General features: G+C 55.2%; 1 protein-coding gene across 16 annotated transcripts in view; it reads left to right on the top strand.

Annotated features, from left to right (window-relative positions):
* Positions 1 to 25,035, top strand: part of LRP8 (LDL receptor related protein 8) — a 78,951-nt gene that overhangs the window by 2,063 nt on the left and 51,853 nt on the right. The gene's annotated exons all lie outside the window — the stretch shown is intronic.

Below are 25,035 nucleotides of genomic sequence, written 5' to 3'. Positions count from 1 at the left end.
AAGTGAGCTAGCAGGCATTGATTGCCATGAAGTGAGGCTCCAGGAACTGAAAGAAAAACAGGACTCTTTAGAAACAGAGGCAGGGGGTCGTACATTCATGGTCCTGGAATGCCTGCTCGGTGCCAGCCCCAGGGCACTTTGGAGCAGGGGCCCACTCCATAGGGCAGGGAGGCCCCACAGGGTCTTCGGGAGGGCAACAGGTGGACCGATCCACAGCACCACACAGTGGCAGGAGCGGAAGAGGGAGGAACACCTGGACAGGCATTGTGGAGTGTTTGAGGTTTTCTGTGGGCTTGCTGGTCAGCCTCCGGATGCATTCTCAGCTGCAGTCCGGAGTTGGCTCTGTTTCTTGGGCTCATCGTCTCCTCCTGTCTTCATTTCCTCACCTGACCGCTTTGGCTCATGATCCTTGGCCTGTTTCTGAGGACCAGTTCTAGTAATGTAGTTGGAAGTCAGGCAACTGACACATGCATGACTGTTCACCATGTGCCAGCTCTGCGATGAGTGCTTATCTCGGGTGAACTCCTCCACTCTTCTCAGCAGGCCTGTTTCACAGGCTAAAGAAACTGAGGCACTGAGAGGTTAAGTTACTTGCTCCACAGTTCCTGAGTTGATAAGTAGGAGCTTGAATTTAACGATTTCAGAAGCCTAATCATAACCTCACCATTGGTTCCCCAGTGCTACTGAAACGGTGAAAATGGCAGTGCTGGGGTAAAATATTATAGAGTCTCCCCTCTGGGAGTTGCCTGACCTTGGGAGTGCCAAGGATGAGGCAGGAAACTTGAAACTGCAGTTCTGGGTTGGTTTCACCTTATCTTCCTGGCTCTATAGAACAGCAGTCTTGTGCGGGTTTTTCTTGTCACGCCTGTTTGTAGATAGGGATGCTATCTCAGAGACGTGGGGCGATTTGCCCAAGGTCACACAGCTGAGAGTGACAGAACTTGGTCAGGATGTTCGTGTGCCTCCTAGCTTGGGTACTGTCTGTCGCAGTGGGGAGTGTGGCACAGAAGGACCCAAGAATGTGATCCAGGAGCTGGAAAGCCATGATCTGTGTGTTGGGCCTGTTGCTTCTCATCTCCATGGGAGGCTCTGGGGAAGATGGACCAGGGGATCTCTCCTGGCCAATCTGGGCTCCTGCTTTCCTTCTGAGGTAGATGGCTTGGAGTGGAAAAGGTGGGAGCTCTGGCCAGTACCAGTCCTACATGGCTTAATTTTTCTGAGCTTGTTTCCTCATCTGCCAAATAGGGCTGCTGTTCCTCCATCATAGGTTAATGTGTGGAAAGTCTTCAGACAGGGTGGGCGAAGAGAAGGGAACGGATGAGCCCCTTAGAAAGGGACCCTAGGAGCCACAAAGAAATCTTGAAGAATTTGGGTGGGGGCTTTGGGTAGCTAAGTTGGGCTATGTGTTTGAGAGTGGTCTTTCCTCATCCCCTCCTACCCCATGTGGGGAGATTCCTGCTCCCCACCTCTGCCCCATGCTGGGCTGCCTGCCCAAACTGAATTTCCTTGAACTACCCTTCCCTCAAGTCTCTTGCTTCCTCCCTGAGCAGCCTCTCTGCCTTATATCAGATCCTCTCCTTTGGCACTCCAACCCCTCTATCCTATGAGAGAGCTGGAACCACCCCACCTCTCTACCTCTATAGGCCTGCAAAATGGGCATTCCAATTCTAAGTGAAGTCTGGGTGAGGCAAAATGAGTATAAGCTCCCAAACGGGCCATAATGCAGCCCAAGAATATCAAAAGCTGATGGAGGCTAGAGGGAGGAAGCTTTTATGTTGAGGAAGCCAAGGAGGACTTCCTGGAGGAGGAAATAGCTAAGCCAGGCCTTGAAAGATGATAACTGATATCATTCCCACAAGGCTTACCATTTAAAAATAGGTGGTATGGTCCCTATAGTATGGAGAAGGAAACAGGAGTTCACAGAAGTGAAATGATTCCCCCCAAAGTCACATAGCTCCTCAGGGTTGGAGCAAAAACTCAAACTAAGGGCCACTAAGTCCTGATATTCATCCACAGTGGTTAGCACTTGGCACTTACCAGAGACACTGATAGAGCTGGGAGGATGGGGAAGTGAAATGCTTGTGGGGCTTCAGTTCCAGTCTCAGAAGACCTTCAAAGTGGAGGAAAAGGCTGGGAGCCTGAAGCCCAGGCTCAAGGAAGCCCAACGGCGGCCCAGCCAGGCTAAGTGAGGTGAGATCCTGGGGTGTGGACCTGGTCACGTAGGCCAGTTGGCTCCTTGGCCGGTTTCCTGTTGCTTCTTAGTGTCTGGGGGCAGAGACAGGGGTTCTGGTCTCTGGCCAGCCCTTTGCTCCCAGAGTAACAACAACAGCAGCGACCACTTACTAAGCACTTGTATTGGCCCCGGCCTCCTGAGATGTGTCACCTTGAGCTCCTCACGTCTATAAAATGGGGCAAGTCTCCAAACTGCCCGCATTAGCTCCATTTTACAAAGGGACAGAGTGGTTAAGTAACTAGCCTAAGGGCATCTGATTTTTTTTTTTTAAGATTTTGTTTATTTATTTATTTGAGAAAGAGAGAGTGTGAGTGGGAGCACAAGCAGGGAGGAGTGGGAGAAGCAGGCTGCCTGCTGAGCAGGGAGCCCGATGCGGGCCTTGATCCCAGCACTCTGGGATCGTGACCTGAGCCAAAGGCAGACACCTAAATGACTGAGCCACCCAGGTGCCCTGGGTATATGATTTTTAAGTGAGATTGCTGGGGTGTGAATGCAGGCGCCCAACTACAGCACCTGTGCTGTCTCCAGCAAGTCCTCACAGTTTCTCTCTCTTGAGATGACGTCAACCCCCCTCCCTGCTTCAGGCCCCCCAGCTCCGGGAAGATCTCTGTGCTTCTCTATGGCTGGGCTGGGGATACCCATAGACTGGTTTTGTGCTCAAATTCCTCCACTTAGTTCAGGCTACTTTAGGTCACCCTTGTTCTCCCAGCCCCCATCAGCCCTCCATCCCAGGTCTAATAAAGAGTGGGCACAGCGAAGTCTCCCATGGCTGAGAGTTCATTATCTGGGCAAGGCCAGGCTGCAGGAGGGCTGGGGCTTTCTGGGAAGCAGGCTTGTAAATAATTAAAGCTTGGCCACAGCTCCCAGCTGGGGCTTATAGCTGGCATCTGGCCTTCAGAGCGCTGCCTGGCCTTAGGCCCCATTCTCACATTCCTGACCCCAGGCCCAGCTTCATCTTCTTTTTGGATCGAGGCATTGGACAGACAGTATTACTCCTCTCTGAACTGTGATTTCCGATCTGTCCAGGCAACTCCACCACTCAGAGTCTTCCTGAGCCTCCCACATACCCATGGGGTAAAAGCAACTCTGTGACCAGCTCCTGTGGCCACTCCCCTCCAGCCTCTTCCTATGAACCTGCAACACTGAACTGTAGCTTCTATCTCACTCTGGCCTTCCTACTGCTTCTCACTTCCGGGCCTTTGCACACGTCACCCCATCGACCTGGGACACTCTTTTTGTTCCCTCTGCTGACTACCATCTTATCCCCTTCTTAGAAGATTCAGTGCAGGTATCGCCGCTTCCAGGAAGCCCTCCCTGCTACCCTCTAGCCCAAGGCCAAGATACAGGAGTTGAGAGAGAGAAAGGACATAGGGAGCCATGTTGAAATCATAACTCATTGAGGCTCTCAGTCAGACACAGAAGACATTCTATCCCAGCTGTATCCTTTGGCTGATAGGTCCTTGGGGGGATAATAATCTCTCCCTTTCAAAGATACTGTGAGGATTAAAGGAGAGAATGTGCCTGATGAGCAGTAGGTGTTCAATGAATGGTAATGGGTGTGATCGTTCTCAGAGGGAGGAGCTTCACTGAGGTCTCGAGGTACCTGACTGTCGGGGGGCCTCTGCAGGCCACCCAAGAGCCCCCTGCTGCCCCTGACCCCATTTGCTTAGCCAGATGTCTGAAGGGCCCTGCAGTTGGTTGCCCACCCATGGTAGATATGGCCCCAAGGCCACTTAGAGGGACCTGAAAGTGACAGAGGGGTGCCCAGGGAGCGGCTGAGGGAAGAAATGAATCAAACAGGCCTGACTGGTCTCAGTGGATGAGTGGCCTGGGGCCCTGAGAGGGGCAGAGGATGGCTTCCCTCAGGCCCTGTGTTCATCCTGAGGCTGGTTTCTGTCTTCTCTGGCTCTTGTGGCTGTGCCTGGGAAGGGAAGGAAGCCATTTAGCCTCCAGGGCTCTGCCCAGCAGGCCCCAAGCTTCCCTCTCTTCTAGATCCAGGGCTGGCCCCCCGGGGCTGGCGCCTGTAGGCCTTGGGAATGTTTGCCATAGACTCTCCTGTGGGTCTTCCCACAGGCACTCCTGGGACAGAGTTCTGCCCCAAGAGCTCCTTGGCTTTCTCAGGCCTGTGGAGATGCAAGTGCAGTAGGCCTTAGGAGGGTTGGCCCTGTCCTCCCTAGGAGTCAGCAGGTAGCTGGCTTGACAGTTTTTCCCTCCTTGGGGAAATAGCAGCAGCAGGTGAAGCTGAGAGAAGCGCCCTGGGGGGAAGATAAGGAACAGGAGGGTGTATGGAGTTGGTTGTGTCCCCCTCAAGGGATGTAACCAAGCAGACTGCTCTCCTGGCTCCAGGGCTAACAGTCAGAGCCCTTGGCCCGCTCCGCCCCCAGGAAGGCAGACCTGGGGCCCTACAGATCTTGCTTATCCGATCACCCCATGTTTGAAGGCCTGGTGGAGATGCCACCTCCCTCTGATTGCCTTCCCTGACCCCTTGTTCTTGAGCTCCCACAACATGTCCTTGGGCTTCCCTCAGTCTTGGATTCTCCTCCGCATTGTCCGCTCCTCCAGCCCTGTGCCAGGAGGTTCTAAAAGAAGTGGTTCTCTGGAAGGAAGGAATTACTCATAACAGATATTGGCTACTTAACCCATGCCTGGCACCACATTGCAAATTTGCTCTCATTAGCTTTGCTACTCACAGCCCTGGGAGAGCTGGTTTTTTATTATTCCCATTTTACAGATGATGAAACTGAGGCTCAGAGAGAAGTGACTTGGCAATGTCTGAGGCTTACATGGTGGAGCCAGGATTTGACTGAACTCTCTTTGCTCTGAAGCCTGGACTCTTCCTCACACTCTTCCTCTCTGAGTACTCGTCTACTCTGTTGGGGTCAGAGGACCCGGGGTTTAGAGGATGTAGAGAAAGTGGGGATGTGGTGACAATGTCCAGCAGTGCCTCCCCGGGCTGCAAGTGTCTGGCTTGGGAGGGACTCTCCTCTCTGGAGACCCCATGGAACCACCAGAATAAGGTGCCCCATGTGCAGCCTCCCATGGGTATGACCCTCCACAGTTTCCAAGGCCTCTCTTGGCCACTGCCTATGAGGTGGGGGATTACTGCTCTACGCATACAGATAGGGAAACTGAGGACTGGCAAATTGTTGCTGATACAGGTGAGTCACTCTAGGAGAGGAAGGATGCTTCCTCTAGGAAAGTTCGAGAGCCCAAGCCATCAGAACCATCCCCTGAGGCCACCAGGCTGTGGTTTTCATTTCTCTGAACCTCCCATGCATGCCCCTGATTCTAGATCTCTGCACTTACTGATTACTACTACCCAGCCTTCAAAACCTAGCTCATTGCCACCTCCATGGAGCCTTCCCCAGCTTTCTTAACCTCTGCTGGGTCTGGATGCCCATGGCTTTGTGCATCCGTGTCATAGGAGCTCCAGGTTGTTTGGAGCACCTGAGTGATTTGCAGTGAACCACAAGGCCTGGCACAGAGGAGGCATTTGGGGGATGGCACATGAATGAATAAACATGACTGAGGAAATGTCACCCACTTTAAGAGGGTGAGAAGCTGATACTGGTCAGATTGGGGGTCCTTAAGGCCCAAGAAGGGATCTGTGTATCTTGTAGGGACCTTAGTCAGACTCTGTCTTGTGAGTTGGGTCCCTTGGAGACCGGAGAGCACAGGTGGTTTCTTGGCAGTTATGCAGGGCCCAGGCTGCCTTATGGCACCAGCACAGGGGCTCCTCAGTGCTCACCCTGCAAGCCTGGGAGATTTCCAGATCAGCCTTCAGAAGCTGCAACTGAGGCGCTGGTATCTAGAAATCGGCCCTAGATGTCATCAGGGACATGTTCTCAGAATCAGAGTGTCCTTAGTTCCTGCACTGGACTGAGTCGGGACAGCATGCTCCCCACTCCCGCCGGCCACCCCTGTCCTCTCTCTTCCCTTGCTGGATCAGGGAACAAGGTGTTCTCAGGATAAAGGCTAGGCACAGGCTCCTGCACAGGAAGAGGCTTTGGGCTCCCATGCTGGACTCTGTCTGGCTTCCCCTGGATTGCGGGAACTCCTCTAAAATCCGGATGTTAACTGTAACAGGTGTAATGAGTATGCTTGCCACTGAGGACTTTGTGAGGCAGGACCTCCTCATCGCTGCCCTTCACAAAGACCTCTTGGTGGGGTCGCTTGCTCCAGGTGACCTGGCAGGTCAGTGGCAGGACTGGGCCACGCCTGTCTGGCCACAGTCTATCACAAGTGAAAGGAAGTGATAGGTGCTCACACATCCAGTCACAACAACGAGAGTGGCCTGAGGACCTTGCTTCCTTTCCAGGCACCCCAGGCATCCCTCTTGCCAGCCCCTGGGTGCCCTCAAGCATGAGCTGGGGCCCTGAGCCATAGTTTTAACCCCCAGCCATGTTGCCTGGGACCTCCCACAAGACCCCAGGAATCACCATGTAGCTTGAGTGGTTCAGGAAGGGGGCCCCCCTGTGAGCTCCCCATCTGCTGTGCCTGGTCTGTCCTCTGTGTCCCTGGCAGGGCCCAACCCAGATGCCCACAAGCTGGCTGCTTTTAGGCTGCAGAACTCATCCTACCATCAGGCCCCACGGAATGCCCTCTGGTGACTAGAAGACTCACGGAGAGAGGAAGGGCCATGAGGCTCCCGGTTCCCATGATCCCTCATGCCCTCCACACACCAGCCCCTTGGAATATGGCAGGACAGATGGCCCAAAGCCTCTCTGGAAGACTACCAGTCTGTGTCCATGGGAGCGGTCATGTGGCCAAGATCCCCTGGTCACTGGCCCTGTGGTACCACAAGAAACTTTATCCCAGCCTCTGTGGAGATGATTTCAGCATCTGCCCTCTCGCCCTGTGAGAACCACACAGTATGGCCTTTTTCATTTTGTGCCTCATGGCTATCCTCGGAAGAAGATGGTACAGGAGTTAATTATCATCCCCATTATCCTGATGAGGAAACTGAGGCTTAGGGAAGACCTGGGGCTCCCCCCCACCGGGCCACACAGCTAGCTGCTGGCAGTGCCGAAGCTAAAACCCACTTCAACTGATTTTATTTTTCCAATGGAAATAGCTTTGATTATGGGGGCCCTTGGGTGCCTCAGTCAGTTAAGTGCCTACCTTCAGCTCAGGTCATGACCTCGGGGTCCTGAGATGGAGCCCCCCCAGTGTTGGGCTCCCTGTTCAACAGGGAGTCTGCTTCTTTTTCAGCCTCTGCCCCTCCCCCACTGCCTGTATGTACTCTCTCTCTCAAATAAATGAATAAAATCTTTTAAAAAAACAAAGAAAGAAAGAACTTCAATTATGTAAAGGTAATTTCATACTTAGAATTTTAAGAAAACCACCAGCAATACAGAAAAGCAAAAAGAGGACGGTAAGAGCCCCTCTCAGCTCTGCCTTCGTGGAAGCGGCATCTCCTGCTAGAGGTGTTTCCCAGTATGGGAGCTGGCATGCATGGACACATGTATTTTTTCCTTTTAACAAAAATGAGGCTGTGTTAATGTCCGTTGTTTTCACCCCACACCAAACATGGCTTTTCTTGTCAATTACAGTAGAATCCCGTCATCGTTTTCAAGGGCTAGGGAGTCACCCATTGCCAGAATTTTCTATAACTTAATGACACAGTCTCCTATGGATTGCCATGTGTTTAGTTGCTTCTGTTTTTTCTCCTAATCTGCAGTGTTGGTGTATGGAACCTCCACTATATACCTTTGTGCATTCATTCTTAGGATGAATTCCTAGGAAAGATACTGCTGAATGTGTCCATTTTCACCCTTGCCATATTGCTCTCTCTGGGTGACGCTTTCCCACCTCACCACCACACCCCTAACTCCCCAAGGTCCTTCCCAGCCAGGCTGGCAGCCCGCAGGACCTCCCTCTTCCTTGAGCATAGGGTCCCCTCATCTTGGCCTCATGGGGCAGACAAAGTAGAAAGATCTAGGCCACAGAAAGCATAGCAAGGAGAAAGGACAACTGTGTTCTGGCCCCAAGGACTCCCCACCCCCAACAAGGAAAACAAAAGGGAACAAAACTGGTCTTCATTCTTCTCCAGATATTTGTAGAATCCATCCCCCTAGCATTGTAACAGTTGTTCCGTTTCTGCCTGTCACATGCTGAGTGACCCTGCACAAGTGTCTCTCCCTCTCTGAACTTTAGTTCCCCTTTTCCCATCAGTCCTTGCTCCACCTGCACTGCAGCCAGCCCTCTGAGCAGACTCCTTCTCCCTGGAGTTGGCTCAGGGCCCCGTCCTGGCCTGGGGGTGGGGAACCTACAGCCCTCAAGCTCCTCACTTCCTGGTAAGGGTTAGCGGGAGCACAACTGGCTCCATGGGTGGATTCTGAGCAGGCAGATGGAAGTTAGCTGGACTTTTAGGGTCTACTTCCAGAACTCAGCCCTGAGGCCCAGGTTCCTTGGGCCACTTTCCTTTCTGCTTCTTCCTGCACCCATGATCGGGTCGGATGCACTGGAGTAATGGAGAGTAACAGGCTCACCAGCCCCGTGACTAGCTGGGGTTCCTGGTTTGGGTCTTCTGAGCTTCAGGTCCTTGGTCTTTGAAACAGGGATAATAAGCCCACCTTTCAGACCTGTGCAGGCTGATGTTCAGCCCAGAACCTGGCCCTGACAATGAGCATCCCTGTTCCCCTTCCCTGGGATCCCTGCACAGGGAGCAGCCCCACCGAAGGCACTGTCAGCAGCTTCCCTCCTTCTCCACCAAGGACACAAGAGGGGCAGCTGCTCAAATGGCAGCAAGGAGATGTAGGTCAACTGGCCGGTGGGGAGTTGCTGTAGGTCAACTGGCCGGTGGGGAGAACTGAACTGCCTGGGATGACAGCAGCTCTGTGGATCGGGAGAGTATGTATGAACCCTCTCACTCTGCTCCTGTCTGCCTCAGGGGCCCCAGGGTGACAGCTTTCTGGGAGGCCTGGGGGTGCTGGCCATGCAGACGAGGCCACGGAGACTGGTTTACTGCGGGCCTGGCAGTTCGTTATCCAGACAGGGTCTTACTCCGCCAGCAAGTCTAGGTTAACATCAGAGAGTTGGCGATAGATGAGAGGCAGAAAGGCCCGGTCAGGGCCAGGTTAAGCTGCTCAAGTGAATAGCTGGAGACCAAGGGTGGGCTTTCCTGGCGGCCTGATGCCAGGTACATTCAGGCCAGTGCTGGTCCCTCCCTCTTCTACTTCCTGGACCGCAGGCTGCCCTCTGTGGCCCCCATCACCCTCAGAGGCCTCCCTTAGCCTTGTGCACCAGCATATGTGTGTGTGTGTGTGTGTGTGTGTGTGTGTGTGTGTAGGTAGGGTGTGTGTGCTCCAGGACCGGGTGTGTCTCAGGAGGCAGGTGACTATTCCGGAGGCACTAAAAGCTGCAGGGTCAAGGTGACGTTCTTCCTCCCACGACCGCCAGGGCAGCCCAGCGGAGTCAAAGCCAAAGCCCCCCGCTGGGTGTTTGTGGCAGGGAATTCTTTGTAGCTGGAGAGGCGCCAGCAGCCTCTGTTCCCAGCCTGCCCCCTGCCATGCCACAGCAGCCTCTCCCCACTAAGCCCCAGCCTGCAGCCCTCTGTCTGGTCCCCACCTGCCCCCATCCAGAGAGTTGCGGTGGATATAAACCCGTGACCCATACGATGGGCCCACCTCTGCCTCACCCCAGCTCCCATCTCCCCAAGTGACAGTGGAGACACAAGACAGGTCCCTGCCCTTCTTGGGGTCTCTGCTCATTGGGAGTAGGGCACTCCTCTTGGACCCACTTCTCTCCCTTAAGAACCAGTGTGTTCACAGGAGCTGGAGTCTGCTATGGCCAGGCCCAAGGTGTTGGGGGACAAGGGGATGGGTACAAGGAACTGCCCCTGTTCCCTGAGGCCAAGAGTTCAAGAGCAGGGCCTGTGAAATCCAGCCTCTCCCACAGGGCATGTAGCCTAAACCATGTACACAAAGCCTGAGCTGACTGGCTATCAGCAAACCCTACATCCCCTTGGGGGTTTCTGCCTGTTTATTTTCTTGCTGAGTCTGACTGCACTGATTCTTTAATACCCGTGAGCTAGCCGGAACCGACTGTTTCTATGGCATGGCTGATGGTCTCCTGTCCCCATCCCTGCCTGCTTCTCAAGGGTGCAGAGTGTGTACCCCACTCTCCAGAGTCCCCCCAGACCTGGCTTTCGTTTGTAGTTCTTCCACATCCTAGTTGGGGGCCCTTAAACCTGTCCCTCCAAACTGAACCTCACATTTCCGTACAGTGAGTGCTAAGTAATTCCTGGCCTTTGTGTCGTGCCTGAAACCTTGTGGGTCCCACAGCGCCAGGAGCTGGGCTGCACCAGGGGACAGAGGTCTGCCAGCTGGTGTGGTTGCTGCTCCCGTGTTTTGCCACTTCCTCTCCCAGCCCCTTGCACTCCCCCTCCCTGGCCTTTGGCCTCACCCACACTTGCAGGTTCTCTGTTGAGAGCAGAGGGCTCTGCTGGTTAACTGAACCCCATTGAGAGCCAGTCCCTCCAGGCTCTCATGCAACCACACCAGGAACCAGGTAGCCTCTCCTTGTCACCGACTCGCTGAGTGATGGGGGGACGTCTCTGCCCTCCCCTGCGCCTCAGTCTCCCCGTCTATACTGGGAGGGAGTTAGGGTTGGATCTGGAGTTTGAATCCCTTTGGGCAGCTTTTAAAATTCAGATTCCCTGTCTCGGTCCAAAGCTTTGCTGTCTGTGCAGATGGGGGGGAGCACCAGATGTGAAGACCCCTCAGGCCCTCCTACCTCTGACCGCCCCTGCGTGTGTTGTGTCATCCGTGCGAGGCTTCACTGTGACACGGATGACAGCAGAGCCTTAAGCCAGGCAGCTTGAGGGCAAGTTCATACTTCATGTCTTCCTAGCTGGGGGACCTCAGGCAAGTTACTTCACCTCTCTGATCCCTTGTCTCATCCGTCAAATGAAGGCATCAATACCAAACGGACAAGGTGGTTGGAGGACCATGTGAGTTAATTTAGGAAGAGCAGTGCCAGGCCATGGTCAGTGCTCAATTTGCTTGGTTGGTGTTGACCTCCTTCTCTGAGCCTCCATCTCCCATTGGTCCTTTAGGATCCCCTCCTGGGCTGGGCTGCTGCACTGCCTTGTGGAATGGGAGGAGTCAGGGAGCCCCCAAAAAGGCTCCTTTGTCCCTGCTTCTTCCCTGTGGCCCCAGGCCAGAACTTACTGTCCTAGTTTAATTAGGAAGAGCTCTTCCAGGGACTTCATTAGGAAATGAGTCCAGAGCCTCGGGGACCTCTGGGGAGGGGTGGGGCGCAGGAGGAGGCTGCATTGTGTCTGACCCTGCCCAGCCCTTGGCCCTATGCTCCAGATGTGCCCAGGGAGATACGGGTGCTGGGTCTGTTGGGGTGGGCGGGGTGGGGGGTGGGCACAGATCCATGATGTGGAGGGCAGGCCGCCAGGGCCTCCATCTGTCCCCTGCCCAGCTCCAGCCTCGCCCTCCCCGCCAACTCCACATGGGGGTGGAAAAGGTTGAAAGAGGAAGTTTCTCTGGTTCTGCTCTGGCCACTTCTGGTGCCCGTTGTCCCCAGCCTCGCACAGAGCAGGCCTTGTTAGTATGTGTTCAGTGAATGAATGAGTGAGCTCTGGGGCTGGAGCTACGGCCTCATTTGGCCAAAGGAGCCTTCCCACCCCATCCCAGTACAGGAATTTCCTCAGCAGCCTTGCAGGTTGGAGTGGGTGATGTCCAACTTCTGCTTAAACACCTCCAGGGACAGGGATCTCACAACTGACCAGAGAGCTTTTTCTGTTTCTGGATAGCTCTTTCTGTTAGGAAATGTGTCTTCCTTTACAGGAAGACCAGGCCTGCGTCTTGTGACCCGCTCTGTTTCTGGGGCCTCTGCTCAGAGAGATTGCCTTCCCCTTTCACCCCCCAAGCCTGCTCAGCATCCTTTCCCAGCTATGACACTGACATCCTAGGAGGCCTCGGAGGAGGCCCGGTCCCCTCTCGGGCCGCTGCTTCTCCGGGCCTGGCAGGCTGCATGCTCTCAGTCTCTATATGCCACCTCCTGTCACTGTGACCTGCTTCCCAGGGAAGTAAAGAGCGAAGACAGATGTGCCATGCCTAGAGGTCAAGTGACAGCTCCACAGACCCCTCGGTCTTCTAGTTAGCAGGGCAGCAGTTCCCAGACCCCACAATGACCTGCAGCCCAGCACACAGGCCCTCAGGGCTGTGGATGGGCCTCTTCTGCCCTTGAGACCAAGTTCTCAGCGTAGCACAGGCACCTCTCCGGCCTCAGTTAGGAACCTGAGAGTTGTCGCTGCCTCTGCCTCCCTCACTTGTAGAGGGTGCTAGCTCCTTACTTTCCTCCGCTGCCACCGGCCAGTCCAAGCCCTTCCCCATCCCACTGTGGCCACTAGAGGGGTGCCAGCCTCATCTCTGCCCTTCCCCTCCAGACCGTTCTCTGCAGCCAAAGGCTGTCAAGCATGCAGACCTTTGTCCTGTCCCCGCTCAGCATCCCACAGGGACATCCACCACGCAGAGGATGGAATCTGTTTGACTGACATTCAGGGCCTTCGAGACCTAACCTGCACCTACACCTCTCCGGCCCCAGACCTCATCTCTACTCGCCTCCCGAACGCCATGACTGTATTCTCTAGCAGGAACCAAAACAAGGAGGAGTTTCCCAGGGGCATCGTACTCTCACATGTGGTTCCTCTCCCTGGAAGGTTCTTCCTCTGCTTGTCCAATGACTCTTTATGTCAGGAGTCACCATTTCCAGAGTGTCCATCCCTGTGTTTCTCTCTGCCCTGGGCTGGTCCACTGAAGCGTCTGGTTCATACCAGACAACAGGCCTCAGGGCTTGGGGCCCGGGCCTGAGGAGGGGAGACGGGGAGGCAGCAGGCGTGGGGCTCTGTCTGGCCTGCACGTGCCGAGAGCCCCTCCCACCCTGTTTCCACTCCTCACGCGGCACGTGCCAAGCCGGGGTGTTTCTTTGAGTCCCGGGGAAGTGCCTGGTGTGCGGCCTTTGAGAATGAGCTCCAGCGTTCCCTGAAGGCCTGTTCTGTGCCCGTGCCCTGCCGGGACCTGGGGGAATCTACAGATGGAAAGCAGGCCCTGTCTTCTGAATGTTGGCCACCTAACTCAATGTGTGACCTTGAGTAATCGGCTCCCCGCCTCGGAACCTTGGCTGTGAAAGGGGTGGTGGGCCCGAGGCACTTCCTCCTACCCTTGGGCCTAGCTGTGCTCTGTCTGGGGTCAGATGGGCCCTGCAGGGCCCCGAAACTGCAGCGAGACCAGAACTTCCTTTCCATCTGGTCTCTGGGGCTGTGGGCCAGGCCACAGAGGGCAAGAGTGAGCATAGGGTTTACTGTCTTTTCGGGAGAATGCCCACGCCTGCATTTGCCCAGCAGTTTGGTGTTGCCAAGGGCTGACTCCTACCCACCGTGACTAACTGGTCCTGGAGTGCTCACTACTGTCCTGGTTTTCCAGCTGAAAGTCCCAGCCTCCCTGCATCCTGCAGTCTCCCTCCACGTCTGCAGTGGGACCACGCCCAGACCTGTGGGTTCTGCTGCCCCACTTGGGCACAGCTCACTTGAGAATAAGGAAAAAGCTGATCCTTCTCCACATTTTGGGAGAATTCAGGAGATACAGAGACCCCTTGGAAGGTGTGGAGGAGCTAGGAACAGCCCGCTCGGGGTGCCGAGATGGACTAGGCCTGGGCTCCTGGCCATCGCTCTGATCCTCCCTCTAACTCAGCTTTGCGACTGCCCTCTCTGGGCCTCAGTCTCCATAGCTCTTCCCAGTTCCCCTCCCAGCAGGTGAGGATCCTTGCCTTGATGACCCCGTCTTGCCTTTCTGTTGCCGTTCATATCCTTCCAGGCATTTTTCTGTTTGTCTACATCCCATTTGGCCTTGCAACTCCCAAGAGGAGTGGCCCCACGTTAAATAGAAACGAGGTGAGACCACAAGGCCCTACAGTTTACAGGGCCCATCCCGTGTGGGGATTGCCTCGGGACTCCTGGCATCCCCCAGAAGGTGGACCCGGCAGGATTTACTACACAGAGGGAGACACGGAGCCCAGAGGCCCACCCACAGGATGGAGGGATAAAAGCAAGTGGTTGGCTGAGACGGGACCATGGTGTGTGTGGGGGACAAATAAGTGGGGGTCACCAGCTGGATGGCCTTCTTCCCTCTCCATTCCCACTTCGTCAGTGTCTTCATCAGTAGGAAAAGATGGAGACAGATGGAAGGGAAAGGAAGACACAGGGAGGAGGGGGGAAACAAAAGGACCTCCGTGGGGTAGGGGGGTAGGGGGAGAGCGTTGGGGAGGCAGGGAAGGGGGAGGGGTCCAAATAGAGCTGCTACTTCCTCTTGTGGTTCTCACAGTCTGTCTGCACCAATTCCTGACAGATGGAGGGAAGGGGAGAGCTGGTGCCAAGAGGCTGTCACCGCAGGCGGGCAGAGCTGGGGGGAGGGTGCTTTGTGGCCAGGGTTTGCATGGGGGGGGGGGGCAGCAGCTGGTGGTCTGGCTGCTGGGCTTCCTCGGAGCCAGCTCCCCAGGAACTGCAGTGCTAGAGGGGTGTGAATGCTGCTAGGCAGGAAAATGGACAAGGGGTGAAGCCATCACCTGCCTGGGAATGGCTGTGCCCTTGCCCCTGCCCAAGTATAGATGGCCCAAGTATAGAGTAGAAGTCCTTCCTTTTCCATACCCTGTGTCAGCAGGGCCCTCCCTCAAAGGATGCCTCTTACTGGGCCCTCACTGGCTGTTGGACTGGGCAGGTGCTGTGGGCCAGGAGGGAGGGTGGCTAGGGCTGAGCTGTGATCATGGTGAATCAGGACCCAGAATTCCTTGGGATCATGGCCATGGGGGGCTCAGAGCAGGTGGGGCCCAGCCTCATATCTGCAGGGCCAGAACTCACCCCCTCTTTGGGCTGCCCAGAGATTTTGCAAGGTTTCTTGATTTTTCTCTAGGCTTTGACTGGGGAAGGGAGGTTGCCTCTAGAGTGGGTTTGGGACCTCTGGCATCCCTTTCTAGGGTGTGGGTTTCCCCAGGCGGGGTTAGGTCCCACGCCGTCTGTTCTAGCACACCACCCGCTCCCCCACCCCGGTCCCACGCAGGGCCCAGCACAGAGGAAGGGGTCCAGGGAGTGCCTGTTGAATGAATGTATGGGGGTGAAGGAGACCTCACTTCCTTATATGGCAGCTTTTCCCACTTGAACAGAGTTCTTTCAGACTCTATTCTGAGAGGCCTCATGGGTCCTAGGCCTATTACTGGGGCCACAGAGCCCCTTGCTGATCCTGCTGCCTTAGAGCAGTCTTAGACCAGAAACACCCCAAGCCCACCCCTCTCCTCCATGGCATCTGACGGGTCTGGGTCTCCACTGGACTCATCTCTGGGTCATCAGTAATCAGAGCTGATGTCCAAGTCAGGAGGTGAGGGTTTGGCCCAGTGGGCCAGGAAGGCCTCCTGGAGCAGGGGGCTGTGGCAGACCCCTGTCCCAGCTTCTGCCCCTCCTTTCCTCCCCACACTATTCTCAGGCAGATCCTTGACACACTACTTCAACTGGGCAATCCTTCAGGAGAGACCCAGGGACCTGAGGCCCAGAGCCCATCCTCAGCTAGAGACCAGGCTCACCATGAGCCCAAGGATGTATCTTACCATGGGCCGTCCTGGTCAGTGCCCTGAGACATGTGTGGTGATGGCTAGGGCCCGAGCTGGCAGGTAGGTGGGTGGGAGCTGGGCCTCCTGCTGCTCCCTAAAGTTGTTCCTGGTCAGAATTATCCTCCCTGTTAATATTAAAAATGGCAGTCATTAATGATAAATTATGGTGTGTGTCTCCTGTGCCAGACCTCAGTTGGGTGCTCTGGGGGAAAGCCAAGAGGAGATGGTGGTGTCTATCCTGAGAGCAGGACATGCACCTTCTCTCTTCCCCAGAGCATGTCACAGGCTGGGCACTTGGCGGAGGGAGAGGGGCAACTTAATAAGTCTTAGTGGTTGAGAAACACGTTCCTGGGCCCCTCTGGTGGGACACACTTCTCCCCTTTCTCTGTCATTCACAGACTGATTCCACAAACATTACTGCCAGGCCCTGTGCCCACCCCAGCATGTCCCTACTTCCCGAACTTTCCCTCTCCTCAGCACTCTGATCCCCACGGGCTCCCCAGTGAGTATAGTGGGAGCTGTGGTTCCCTTTACCCCCCACCCCAGACTCTCGGCATGACCTGGGGCAAATCACTGCCTCTCTTAATACTTCGAGTCCTTCATCTGTACAATGGGGCAATAGCAGTCTTGTCCTCAAAGGACTATGGGAGCATTAGAAGAGGTGACGGCCACAGGGCCCAGTAGTCAGTTGCTCAGGAGGGAAGGGCAGAAATGAAGATCCCAGAATACCTCTGTTCTCTACGTGTGACCCATGAATCCCCTGACACCCTTGTCCCTCTACTAACAGGGATGGCAAGGTGCTAAGGGGTGGGGTGACTCAGCTTGTGAGTGGCAGGCTCGAGCCCTGGCTGCTCAGGCTCTGAGGTCTGTGTGTTTGCCACTGCACCAGGCAGGGACGAAGGACTTAGCCCAAAATCTCCTTTGGAATTGGAATTGCAAAGGCTTCGGGCTTCCCATGCTGATCTCCTGCAAGCCTCCAGCTCCCAGATCCCAAATCCGTCCTAATCCTAGGAAAGAGGTAGTCTCCCACCCCCAGCACGTCCATCAGCAGCTCCCAGAGCCCTCTCTGGGCCTGTCACCTCCCACAGGAGCCCGGAAGCGGCAGGCAAGGGCCTGGGCTGCGGGGATGAGGGATTTCCGTGTAGGGTTGAGATCTGTCACAACATTAATGTTAATTAAGCTTCGTTAATTCAGTCCTCTGCTTACGCAGAGCTCCTGACAGCAAATTACTCATAAGTGAGGCAGTAAATTTATTGCTTCGTTTTCCCAAACACCCAGCAGCAAAGCACGTGCCCCTGGGAAAGTCAGAGGAGAGCCCGGGGATGAGTCCTCTACGATTCCCGCCAACCTGACCCACCTGGGCCCTGTGGCCCAGAGAACAGCCAGGGCTCAAGGGGAGACCCTGGAGAGGACAGACACTGAGCCCATCTGAGCAGGCTGCTGAGAGATGTAGTGAGCTCCCCCTCCCTGGAGGCATGTAAGCAGGAGGGCCCGGAGCACTGCCAATCCCTTCGGACCTGCCCATCATCTTTCCACCTCATCCATCTTACACCGCAGACTGCAGTGGCTCTGTGCTTTGTGTCATCCCGTGATGTCCTGAAGTCACACAGACTGAGTGTGGATCTGGACATGAGCCCCAGAACTGCAGGGTGGTTTGACAGCCTCCGCAGGGACTGTGCTCCCGGTCTACTGAGGCTGGACAGCCCTGCCGGGGATGCCATGAAGGGATCTGTCTCTGTCCTGGATCATGGGGCGTTCTTGGAACCAGGACCAGGCCTGCATCTGGGCAGATGGCCCTTGAGCCCAGCCCCCTTGCCAGGCTAGGCATCAGCCCTCCAGATAAGGTTAGAGCATCTCTTGAGTTCAGTGCGAGCCCTTCCCACTCTCTGGTCTCACAGTCCCTCCCCCTAGGACCTGCTTCCCTCCTTGGCTTTGAGCTTTGCCATGCCTGAGACATTTGGAACAAATCCAGGCTCTGGGTACCTAGACTTTTTTTTAATTAATTAGAGCATTAAATGGTAGCCCTCTGGGAGAATCCCACCATCTGGCTGTCACAAGAGAAGCAGAAAAATCTATGCATATTTGTCTGTAGTGTGCAAATGTTCTACGAAGCCACCTGTGTGTGTGTGGCTGTGTCGTCCGGGTGCTGTGGCATGGGCACAGTGTGGCATGCGTGTGAGTGTATTTGGCATCTGGCGCACATCTGAGTGTGTAGGTGGACAGTGTGTGTCCTTCTGTGTGCACGTGTGCTCCTGTGCAAGGACACATTCTGGGTGCATGACCCCGAGGGTCTGCACGCCTGTCTCACACTTCTGGGCCTCACTGCTAGGGGCAGCGAGTCAAGCTGGGCTATGTGCTGAGAGGGGCAACCTCTTGATCCCTCCTGGCTGGGATGCTGATCACAGATGGGGGGTGGGGGAGATGCGTTCACGGGTGGGCTAAGGGGAGCTCTGGCAAGTATATACACGGCCTGCAGGGGACAGGCAGTGTGGGATTCATATCCACCCCCCCCCCCACCCACCCCGCCTTTTGATAGATGGGGAAACCCAGGCCTGTGCAAGCACAGAGCCAAAGTGTGGAGGGGCCTGGACTGAAGCTGAGGCTCTGGGACTCCCTGTGCTGTATTCTTTCCACTCCACTGGTCAGCGTTTTCTTGCTTGTGGCATCTGTAATGCTGTCAGATTTTCATAGTGGTTTGGAGATGTTCTTGAGAGAGAACTGGCCCCATTTCTCAGGGCTGCTTGGGTGGGAGCAGGGTGGGGCCAGGGGCAAGGTCAGGACTTGCACCGTAGCCCCTGCATCCTTCCCAATTTGTGGAGGAGGTGGCCAGGCTGCTGGACTGGCAGAACACTGGGCAGATAGAAAGCTGTTTAACCCAGGCCCAGCCTGTCCCTCTCTGAGCCTCGTAGGATGGTTGTAAGAACTGAATGAGGAGGTGTGGGTGAAGAGCTTTGTAAACTCCAAGGTGCTCTGGAGAGATGAGGGTCTGGACCAGAAGTGGCTATCACACTGCAATCAGGGTCACATGTCCCCAGGGCCCCCTGAGGAGAAGGCTGGGAGGCAGCATCCTAGATGGAGGCCAGTGCCCTCCCTAGCTTTACAGATTGTGAGCCTTTCCAGAACCATCCGCCTGGGTTCTAGCACTGTCCTCCAGCTCTGGCCTCCCACTGTGGCTCATACAATGAAGTAGAGCGAGAACAGGGCTCGAAGAACAACAGATGGTGGCATGATGGCCCAGAGATGGTGAATGCCTTGTTCAAGGCTGCATGACCCTTCAGCTGGGACCAGAACCCAGACCTCCCGACCCACAGCTCTTTGTCTTTAGAAAGGGCAAAAAGGGACCTGGAGGAGTTTTTTGTGGCGGGGGAAGGATCTGAGAGCGCCAACTCACAGGAGAGAACTTGTTATCCCCTGAAGCCCCGGGTCATTATGCATGAATGAAGGACTTTCAAAACAATGGTTTACCGATTATTGTTTTGACTGTGTATACAGAATGCCCTATGGTGCATATGGTTGTTCCTCGACCTGTAAATTCTATATAAATAGAAAAGACCCAGCCTTGAGACTGCTTGTGCTCATTTGCTCGTTCATCCCACACACATTTCCCACGTGTCCCCTTGGTGCCCGCCAAGTAGGCCTGTCCCATCCCCAGTGAGCTGCGAGTCTGATGGGGAAAGATAGTCAAATGACAATACATCATAGTGAATCTGTGACCAAAAGAAGCCTTGGATCCTATGTGGGGATGTGGAAGACTTCACAGGAGAGTGGGGGAACTTGCAAAGAATGAGGAAGATATGCCTGCATGACCCCCTGGCCTCCCAGCTTCCCTTGGGCTTGACCTTGGACAAGCTCATCATTCACCCAGAAATGGGCAACAGAGCACTTTCCAGCTGCCCTCCGCTATGCAGCTCTCCAAGGCCTAGCCTTTCTACTTATACATGGAAAAACCCAAGTAAGGAGGAACCAGGAGACCTAGGTTGACAAGAGGCCAGGCCTCCTGAGGCCCCCTTAAGAACTGTAACAAGAACTCCTTGAGGGCCTACTGTGTACAAATCCTGGGAGTGGGGGAGCAGCTGAGAAAAGCTGGAAGTTCCATCTAACATTTTCTAATATTCCTATTTTCTGAAATACTAGAATATTCTGAGTATCTTTTAAGTGCCAGGCCCTATGTCAATTAATAGACATAGCTCACCAACTACCCTGCAAGTCAGGATTCAGCATTGCAATTTTAGATGAGGAAAATGCAGGCTCTGAGAGGGCAAGTAAGCTGCCGGTGGTCACACAGCTACTCAGGGGGAGAAAGCTAGGATTTGAGCCGCCATTCCTTAATCTGTTCCTGGTGGGAGGAGGTGCGTAGTGGGCAGCAGACTAGTGTCTGCCAAACCCCTGTACTTGGAAAAACTGTCTACTTGAAGAAAAGACAGAAGTGGGTGGAAATCCTGGGGCCGTGGGCATGCTCAGGGAGCAGGGTCTTCCAGAAGTGTCTTCCCCTACACACAGGCTGTGTTGGGACCTATCTTGTTGGGGGTTCCCATCCTGGCTCAGAACTTCAGGGTAAGGGGTTTTGAGAAGAGGCAGAGGCGGCCAAGGTCTGGGCCAGTGTGCCACTGGGATCTGAGGATCTACTGGGCACCTGCCCCACTCCCTCTCTCTACTTGCCTCCCATGGCCCTGTCTGTCTTCTTCTGCCCAGATCTGGCCTAGAGAACTTACGGCTCTCCTGTGGGGCCCCTGGCCAGAGACACTGAGCTGTGGCCCATGGCCATTAACTCTGCCCACGCTGCATCCCCCATGGCCGGCCTCAGAATAGGTGGGTGGTCTCGGCCAGAGCTCTGAGCCCCTGCTCTGCAGGACTGGCACCCTGAGACACGGCCAACTCCGAAGGTCTTAACCAAACTGCAGGGCTTGCCAGTAGCTAGCAGGACACCTGTATGCCATAGGCCCCCTGCTTGATTCTTTTGGCTTCCAGCAGCAGAGATCTAAGAGTTTCCAGTTAGAAAGGGGGATCATCAGACTCTGCCTTGGTCCCTTCCAGAACAGGGTATGTCTAAGGGTATGTGCTGGACATGGGGAGGCCCTGGGGGCCCTTGCACCAAACTCTCCCCAAAGGGTGCCTGGGGATCCCCTCTGCCCTGAGCTCTTTGCCAAGCGGTCCAGTGGCAACGCGTGGGCCTGCCTTTCCTCCCGACTCTGGCCCAGCCGTCTCCCGGGAAACGGGGAATTTTCCTTCATTCCCATCATTAGGGTGCCAGGGCAAACAAACAGCCTAATCCAGATGAGCCCTGAGCCACAATCACATTCTCTTTTGGGGTTTTCTCTTTATTTCTAGCAATTTTGAGAAGACTGAAGTAATTGGTATTCCGTACAGGTTAATAGATTTGCTGCCTTCTCAGTATTATGCCTTAATTTCCTTTATCGCGTAGCAAGTTGGAATTAATCGCCCCTCTCCTTCCTTTTTTCCCACCGAAACCTATTACCAGCCTGTCTGGTGGTTAAAGTCATTTTGTGGCAGCTCTTGGCTCCTTTCCACTGCCCTAGGAATCTTTCTGACCAGAGCCAAAAAACAAGGAGGGGTGAAAAACCCATTTGTACAAAGTGGGGATCCCCTGTTGAGAACTTATTTCCCTCTCTGTTCAAGAGGAAGGAACGCGTCCAGCCTCCAGCCGGCACAGCTGACTGAGTCCCCTGTCGCTGAGAGCATTCAAGAGGGCAGAATAGCCATATGTCAGCTCTGGGAACAGAGGATTCCTGTATGGACTGGGGGAAGGGGCAGGCCTTTGCCACTCCTGGCACCTGGATTAGAACCTTTTAGGGTTCTGTTCTCTGTCTGGGAGTTTAAGATTCTCTCTGTGATTTCAAAGTGGGACAGATTCTGTGCATCCGTGGTCCTGAAATGGGGCCGTTTGGGTTTAAGTACTTTTAGATTGTGTGTGTTGAGATTCTAAGGTCCTCTTCTGGAATTAAAGATTCTGTTCAGTGATTCTAAGTCTATTTCATGACTCTTATGAGCCTCTGAAGCTGCAGTTTTGCTCCATGACTGCGTCTTGGGAAGGAGTGTAATTGCTTTCCTGAGGTTGCCTTGGGAGTGTGATCGCCAGGTAGCCTAGGACCGCTCTCGCCTCATTTTCCCCCGTTACCAATGTAAGTGTTAGACCACATGGCCTCAAGGGTATGACTTCCAGGTATGTTCTGCCTGTAGTCCTAGTTGGTTCCTGGTGAGCCTAACCACCACCACCACCTCCCCAACCCCCCATTGCTCCCAGCACTTCAGGTGACCCAGAATGTTCTCCCTTCTGAACCAAGCTTCTTGTCTACTTGCCCCTAGCCCTCTCCCCTTCCAGCAGGAAGGCAACCCAAGCTCTCCTCCAGAATCCCAGCAGGAAAGTCCACAGAGGAGATGATGAGACACAAGACCATCATTGACCAGAGCTCCGTGGCCTTTGTGGGCTGTAGGCATCACCATATAATTTCCACATCTACAGTGTCCCATGATGTGTGCCCCCCCCAAGGGGTGTAACTCCCCTTACCCCCATTTCATAGGTGAGGAAATGGAGGCTCAGAGGTTAAGTAACTCACCCATAGTCATACTGGGGGTTCCGGGGCGCTGGGTGGCCTGCTGTTGGTGCAGCGCAGGCTCCCCGCCAGCTGAAGCCGAATGGGATGTCAGCAGCCCGCGGTGGGCAGTGTGATGATGGAGCTTGGGGACCCAGGGGCCATCTCCCCCAGGAAGCTGCTGGACAGGGTTGTTTGTGGCTTCCTCCTTCTCCCTTCCCGCTAGACCCAGCCCCTAGGATGCTGAAGGCCTTCTGAGAGTGAACCCCATTTCCTTCCAACTGCACAAAGAAGTCAAAACAGAAACCTCCTTCTCCATCTGCTTTTAGAATCTGTCTTTTACTTCTGAATCAAATTCTGGAAATTCTGGATTTCCCAGAATGGGCTTCCCCAGCTGCTGCCAGCCGAAATCACCCCTTCTTAGAACTCCAGCTCTGGGCTCCCAGCTCTGCCCTCTGCTCTGCCAACAGCCCCCATGCGCAGAGGGGAGCGCTGGTGAGGGCTGAGACCCCCAAGTTCAGTGTCCTTGTGTTAGGCAGCAGCACTGAGACTCAGCAAAGGGGGATGGCTGTCTGAGGCCACACAGCAACCTTACCACCCTTGATTTCCTTGTACATTATCAGGGATAAAACCGCTGGGTTCCAGTCCTGCTCAAGCCCTGTGACCTTGGCACAATCCATTGCCCTTCAAGCATTTTGCTGCCTCATCTCTCGAAGGGAGTGATGCCTTGGCCACCCTCTACCCACCTCCTAAGCGCTGCTGTGGAAAGCCAAGTCCAGGAGAGAGCTGGGGGCAGGGGATGGGGAGGGGGTGAATGTGCCCAAGGAGAGAGCTGGGGGCAGGGGTTGGGGGGGGCATGATAGTGCCCCAGGAGAGAGCTGGAGGCAGGGGGAGGACATGAACATACCCCAGGAGAGAGCTGGGTGGGGGGTCATGAAAGTGCCCCAAGAGAGCCTAGGGGGGAAGGGGGCGAGGGGGGCATGAAAGTGCCCTAGGAGAGAGCTGGGAGTGGGAGGGGGAATGTGCCCCAGGAGAGAGCTGCGGGTAGGGGGTGGGGGACATGAACATGCCCTTCAGGATCTTAGTGCTGCAGATTCCCTTTGGACTCTGCTGAGTTTCCAACCAGACAGTCTCCTTGTTCCTGGAGCAGTGCCCCGGTCCACCCTCCCAGGGCTGCTGCTCCTTTGTGGCCCCTACTTTCAGGGCCCTTCCCCTCTCTCCGTGGAGTACCTGCCCAGAGCCATGCACGTCTTCTGCTGTCCTTGTCACCCAGCAACAGCCCTGCCGCCCCTCCTGGAAGCAGGTGCTAACTGTGCTCAGCCCTCCCCCAGGTCTGGAGAGACCTTCATCTGTGCCTCCCACTCTGGACCTGTGGAGGTGCCTAAGGCAGGCGCATGAATGACACACGTGGAAAACCTGCCTCCCTTCTCTTCCCGTGTCTAGATGAGGAGCCTGAGATGGCGGGAGGGTCCGGGGTTTGTCCAAGGTCACTATAGGGGGAGCCTGCTGTAGTGTGTCCAGGGCTCCAACCCAGGCCACTCAGAGGCTGCTCCCCCACACCCCCAGTCCAGGCCTGGGTTTGTGGAACTTCTCCCCCAGGGAGGCCCTGTGACAGGCTTTCCTACAGCCAAGGGCCCCGCTATAATGAGGCCTGCGGGGCGGGTTTAGCTTCTCCCTGAGGATGGCTGAATGGTGGTTGCTGAGCCACATCTCGTGAGCGGACGGAGTCATTGGGATGACTTCCTGAGTTCGCTGTGCTCCGGTCCAGTGGAGGGAAGGCCTCTCCGGGCCCAGGGAGATGCCTGCTGTCCAGCAAGGCTGCAGATCTTCCCGGTGTTGCTGACAGCCAGGGTGGGTGTAGCCTGGAGGGCCTTGCTACGGCACTGCCCACATGTGGCCTGCCAAAAACACAGCAGCAAAATAAGCGGCCTGTGGGAAGGGAGTTTGTGAATGCTCTCCCTTAGTGCTCTGGGCCCAGTAAGCCCCAGGCTGGGCCTCCACTCCTTTCTGCCTTGTTGGAGGTGGAGGGCATCGTCAGACATCATAGATCAGTAGTAGATGCATGGGGTAACCCATGTGGCTCAGTCCATTGAGCGTCCGACTCTTGATTTCGGCTAGGGTTGTAATCTCAGGGTCATGGGATGGAGCCCCGTGTCAGGCTCTGCCCTCAGCTTGGAGTTGGCTTGGGATTCTCCCTCTCCCTCTGCCCCTCCCCCTGCTTTCTCTTTGTCGCTCTCTCAAATAAATAAACACATCTTTAAAGAAAAATAATAGTAGGTGCTATAAAAAATAATAGTAGGAGCTCGTCCTGAGGGGTGGGGAGAGTTTGCCCAGTGGAGACAGAAGAAGCACGTCCTGCCTGGTGTTGCTGGTGGGAAAGCCCCCGGTCTGCCCGTGACCTCTGAGTACATGTGCAAGCCCACGGGAGCCAGTGACGGCCCGAGCAGGGAGCAGTGGAGCTTAAGGTCTTCATGAGGATTCTGCTGAGACAGTGGGTCGTCTTCTAGGGGAGATGGGAGCCTGGCAGGGGGAGGCCGCCAGTGGAGCCGTGGCTGTCAGCTCTGGTTCATGGCTCCCCACCTGAGCCTCGCTGTGGGTGGGGAGCCCCTGGGGACAGAGCTGCGAGTCCCTCTGTCTAGT

This window comes from Mustela lutreola, chromosome 10 (assembly GCF_030435805.1).
Source record: "Mustela lutreola isolate mMusLut2 chromosome 10, mMusLut2.pri, whole genome shotgun sequence".
NCBI lineage: Eukaryota > Metazoa > Chordata > Mammalia > Carnivora > Mustelidae > Mustela > Mustela lutreola.
The sequence above is the reverse complement of the archived record's forward strand: the minus strand, read 5'-3'. Positions and strand labels throughout refer to the sequence as shown.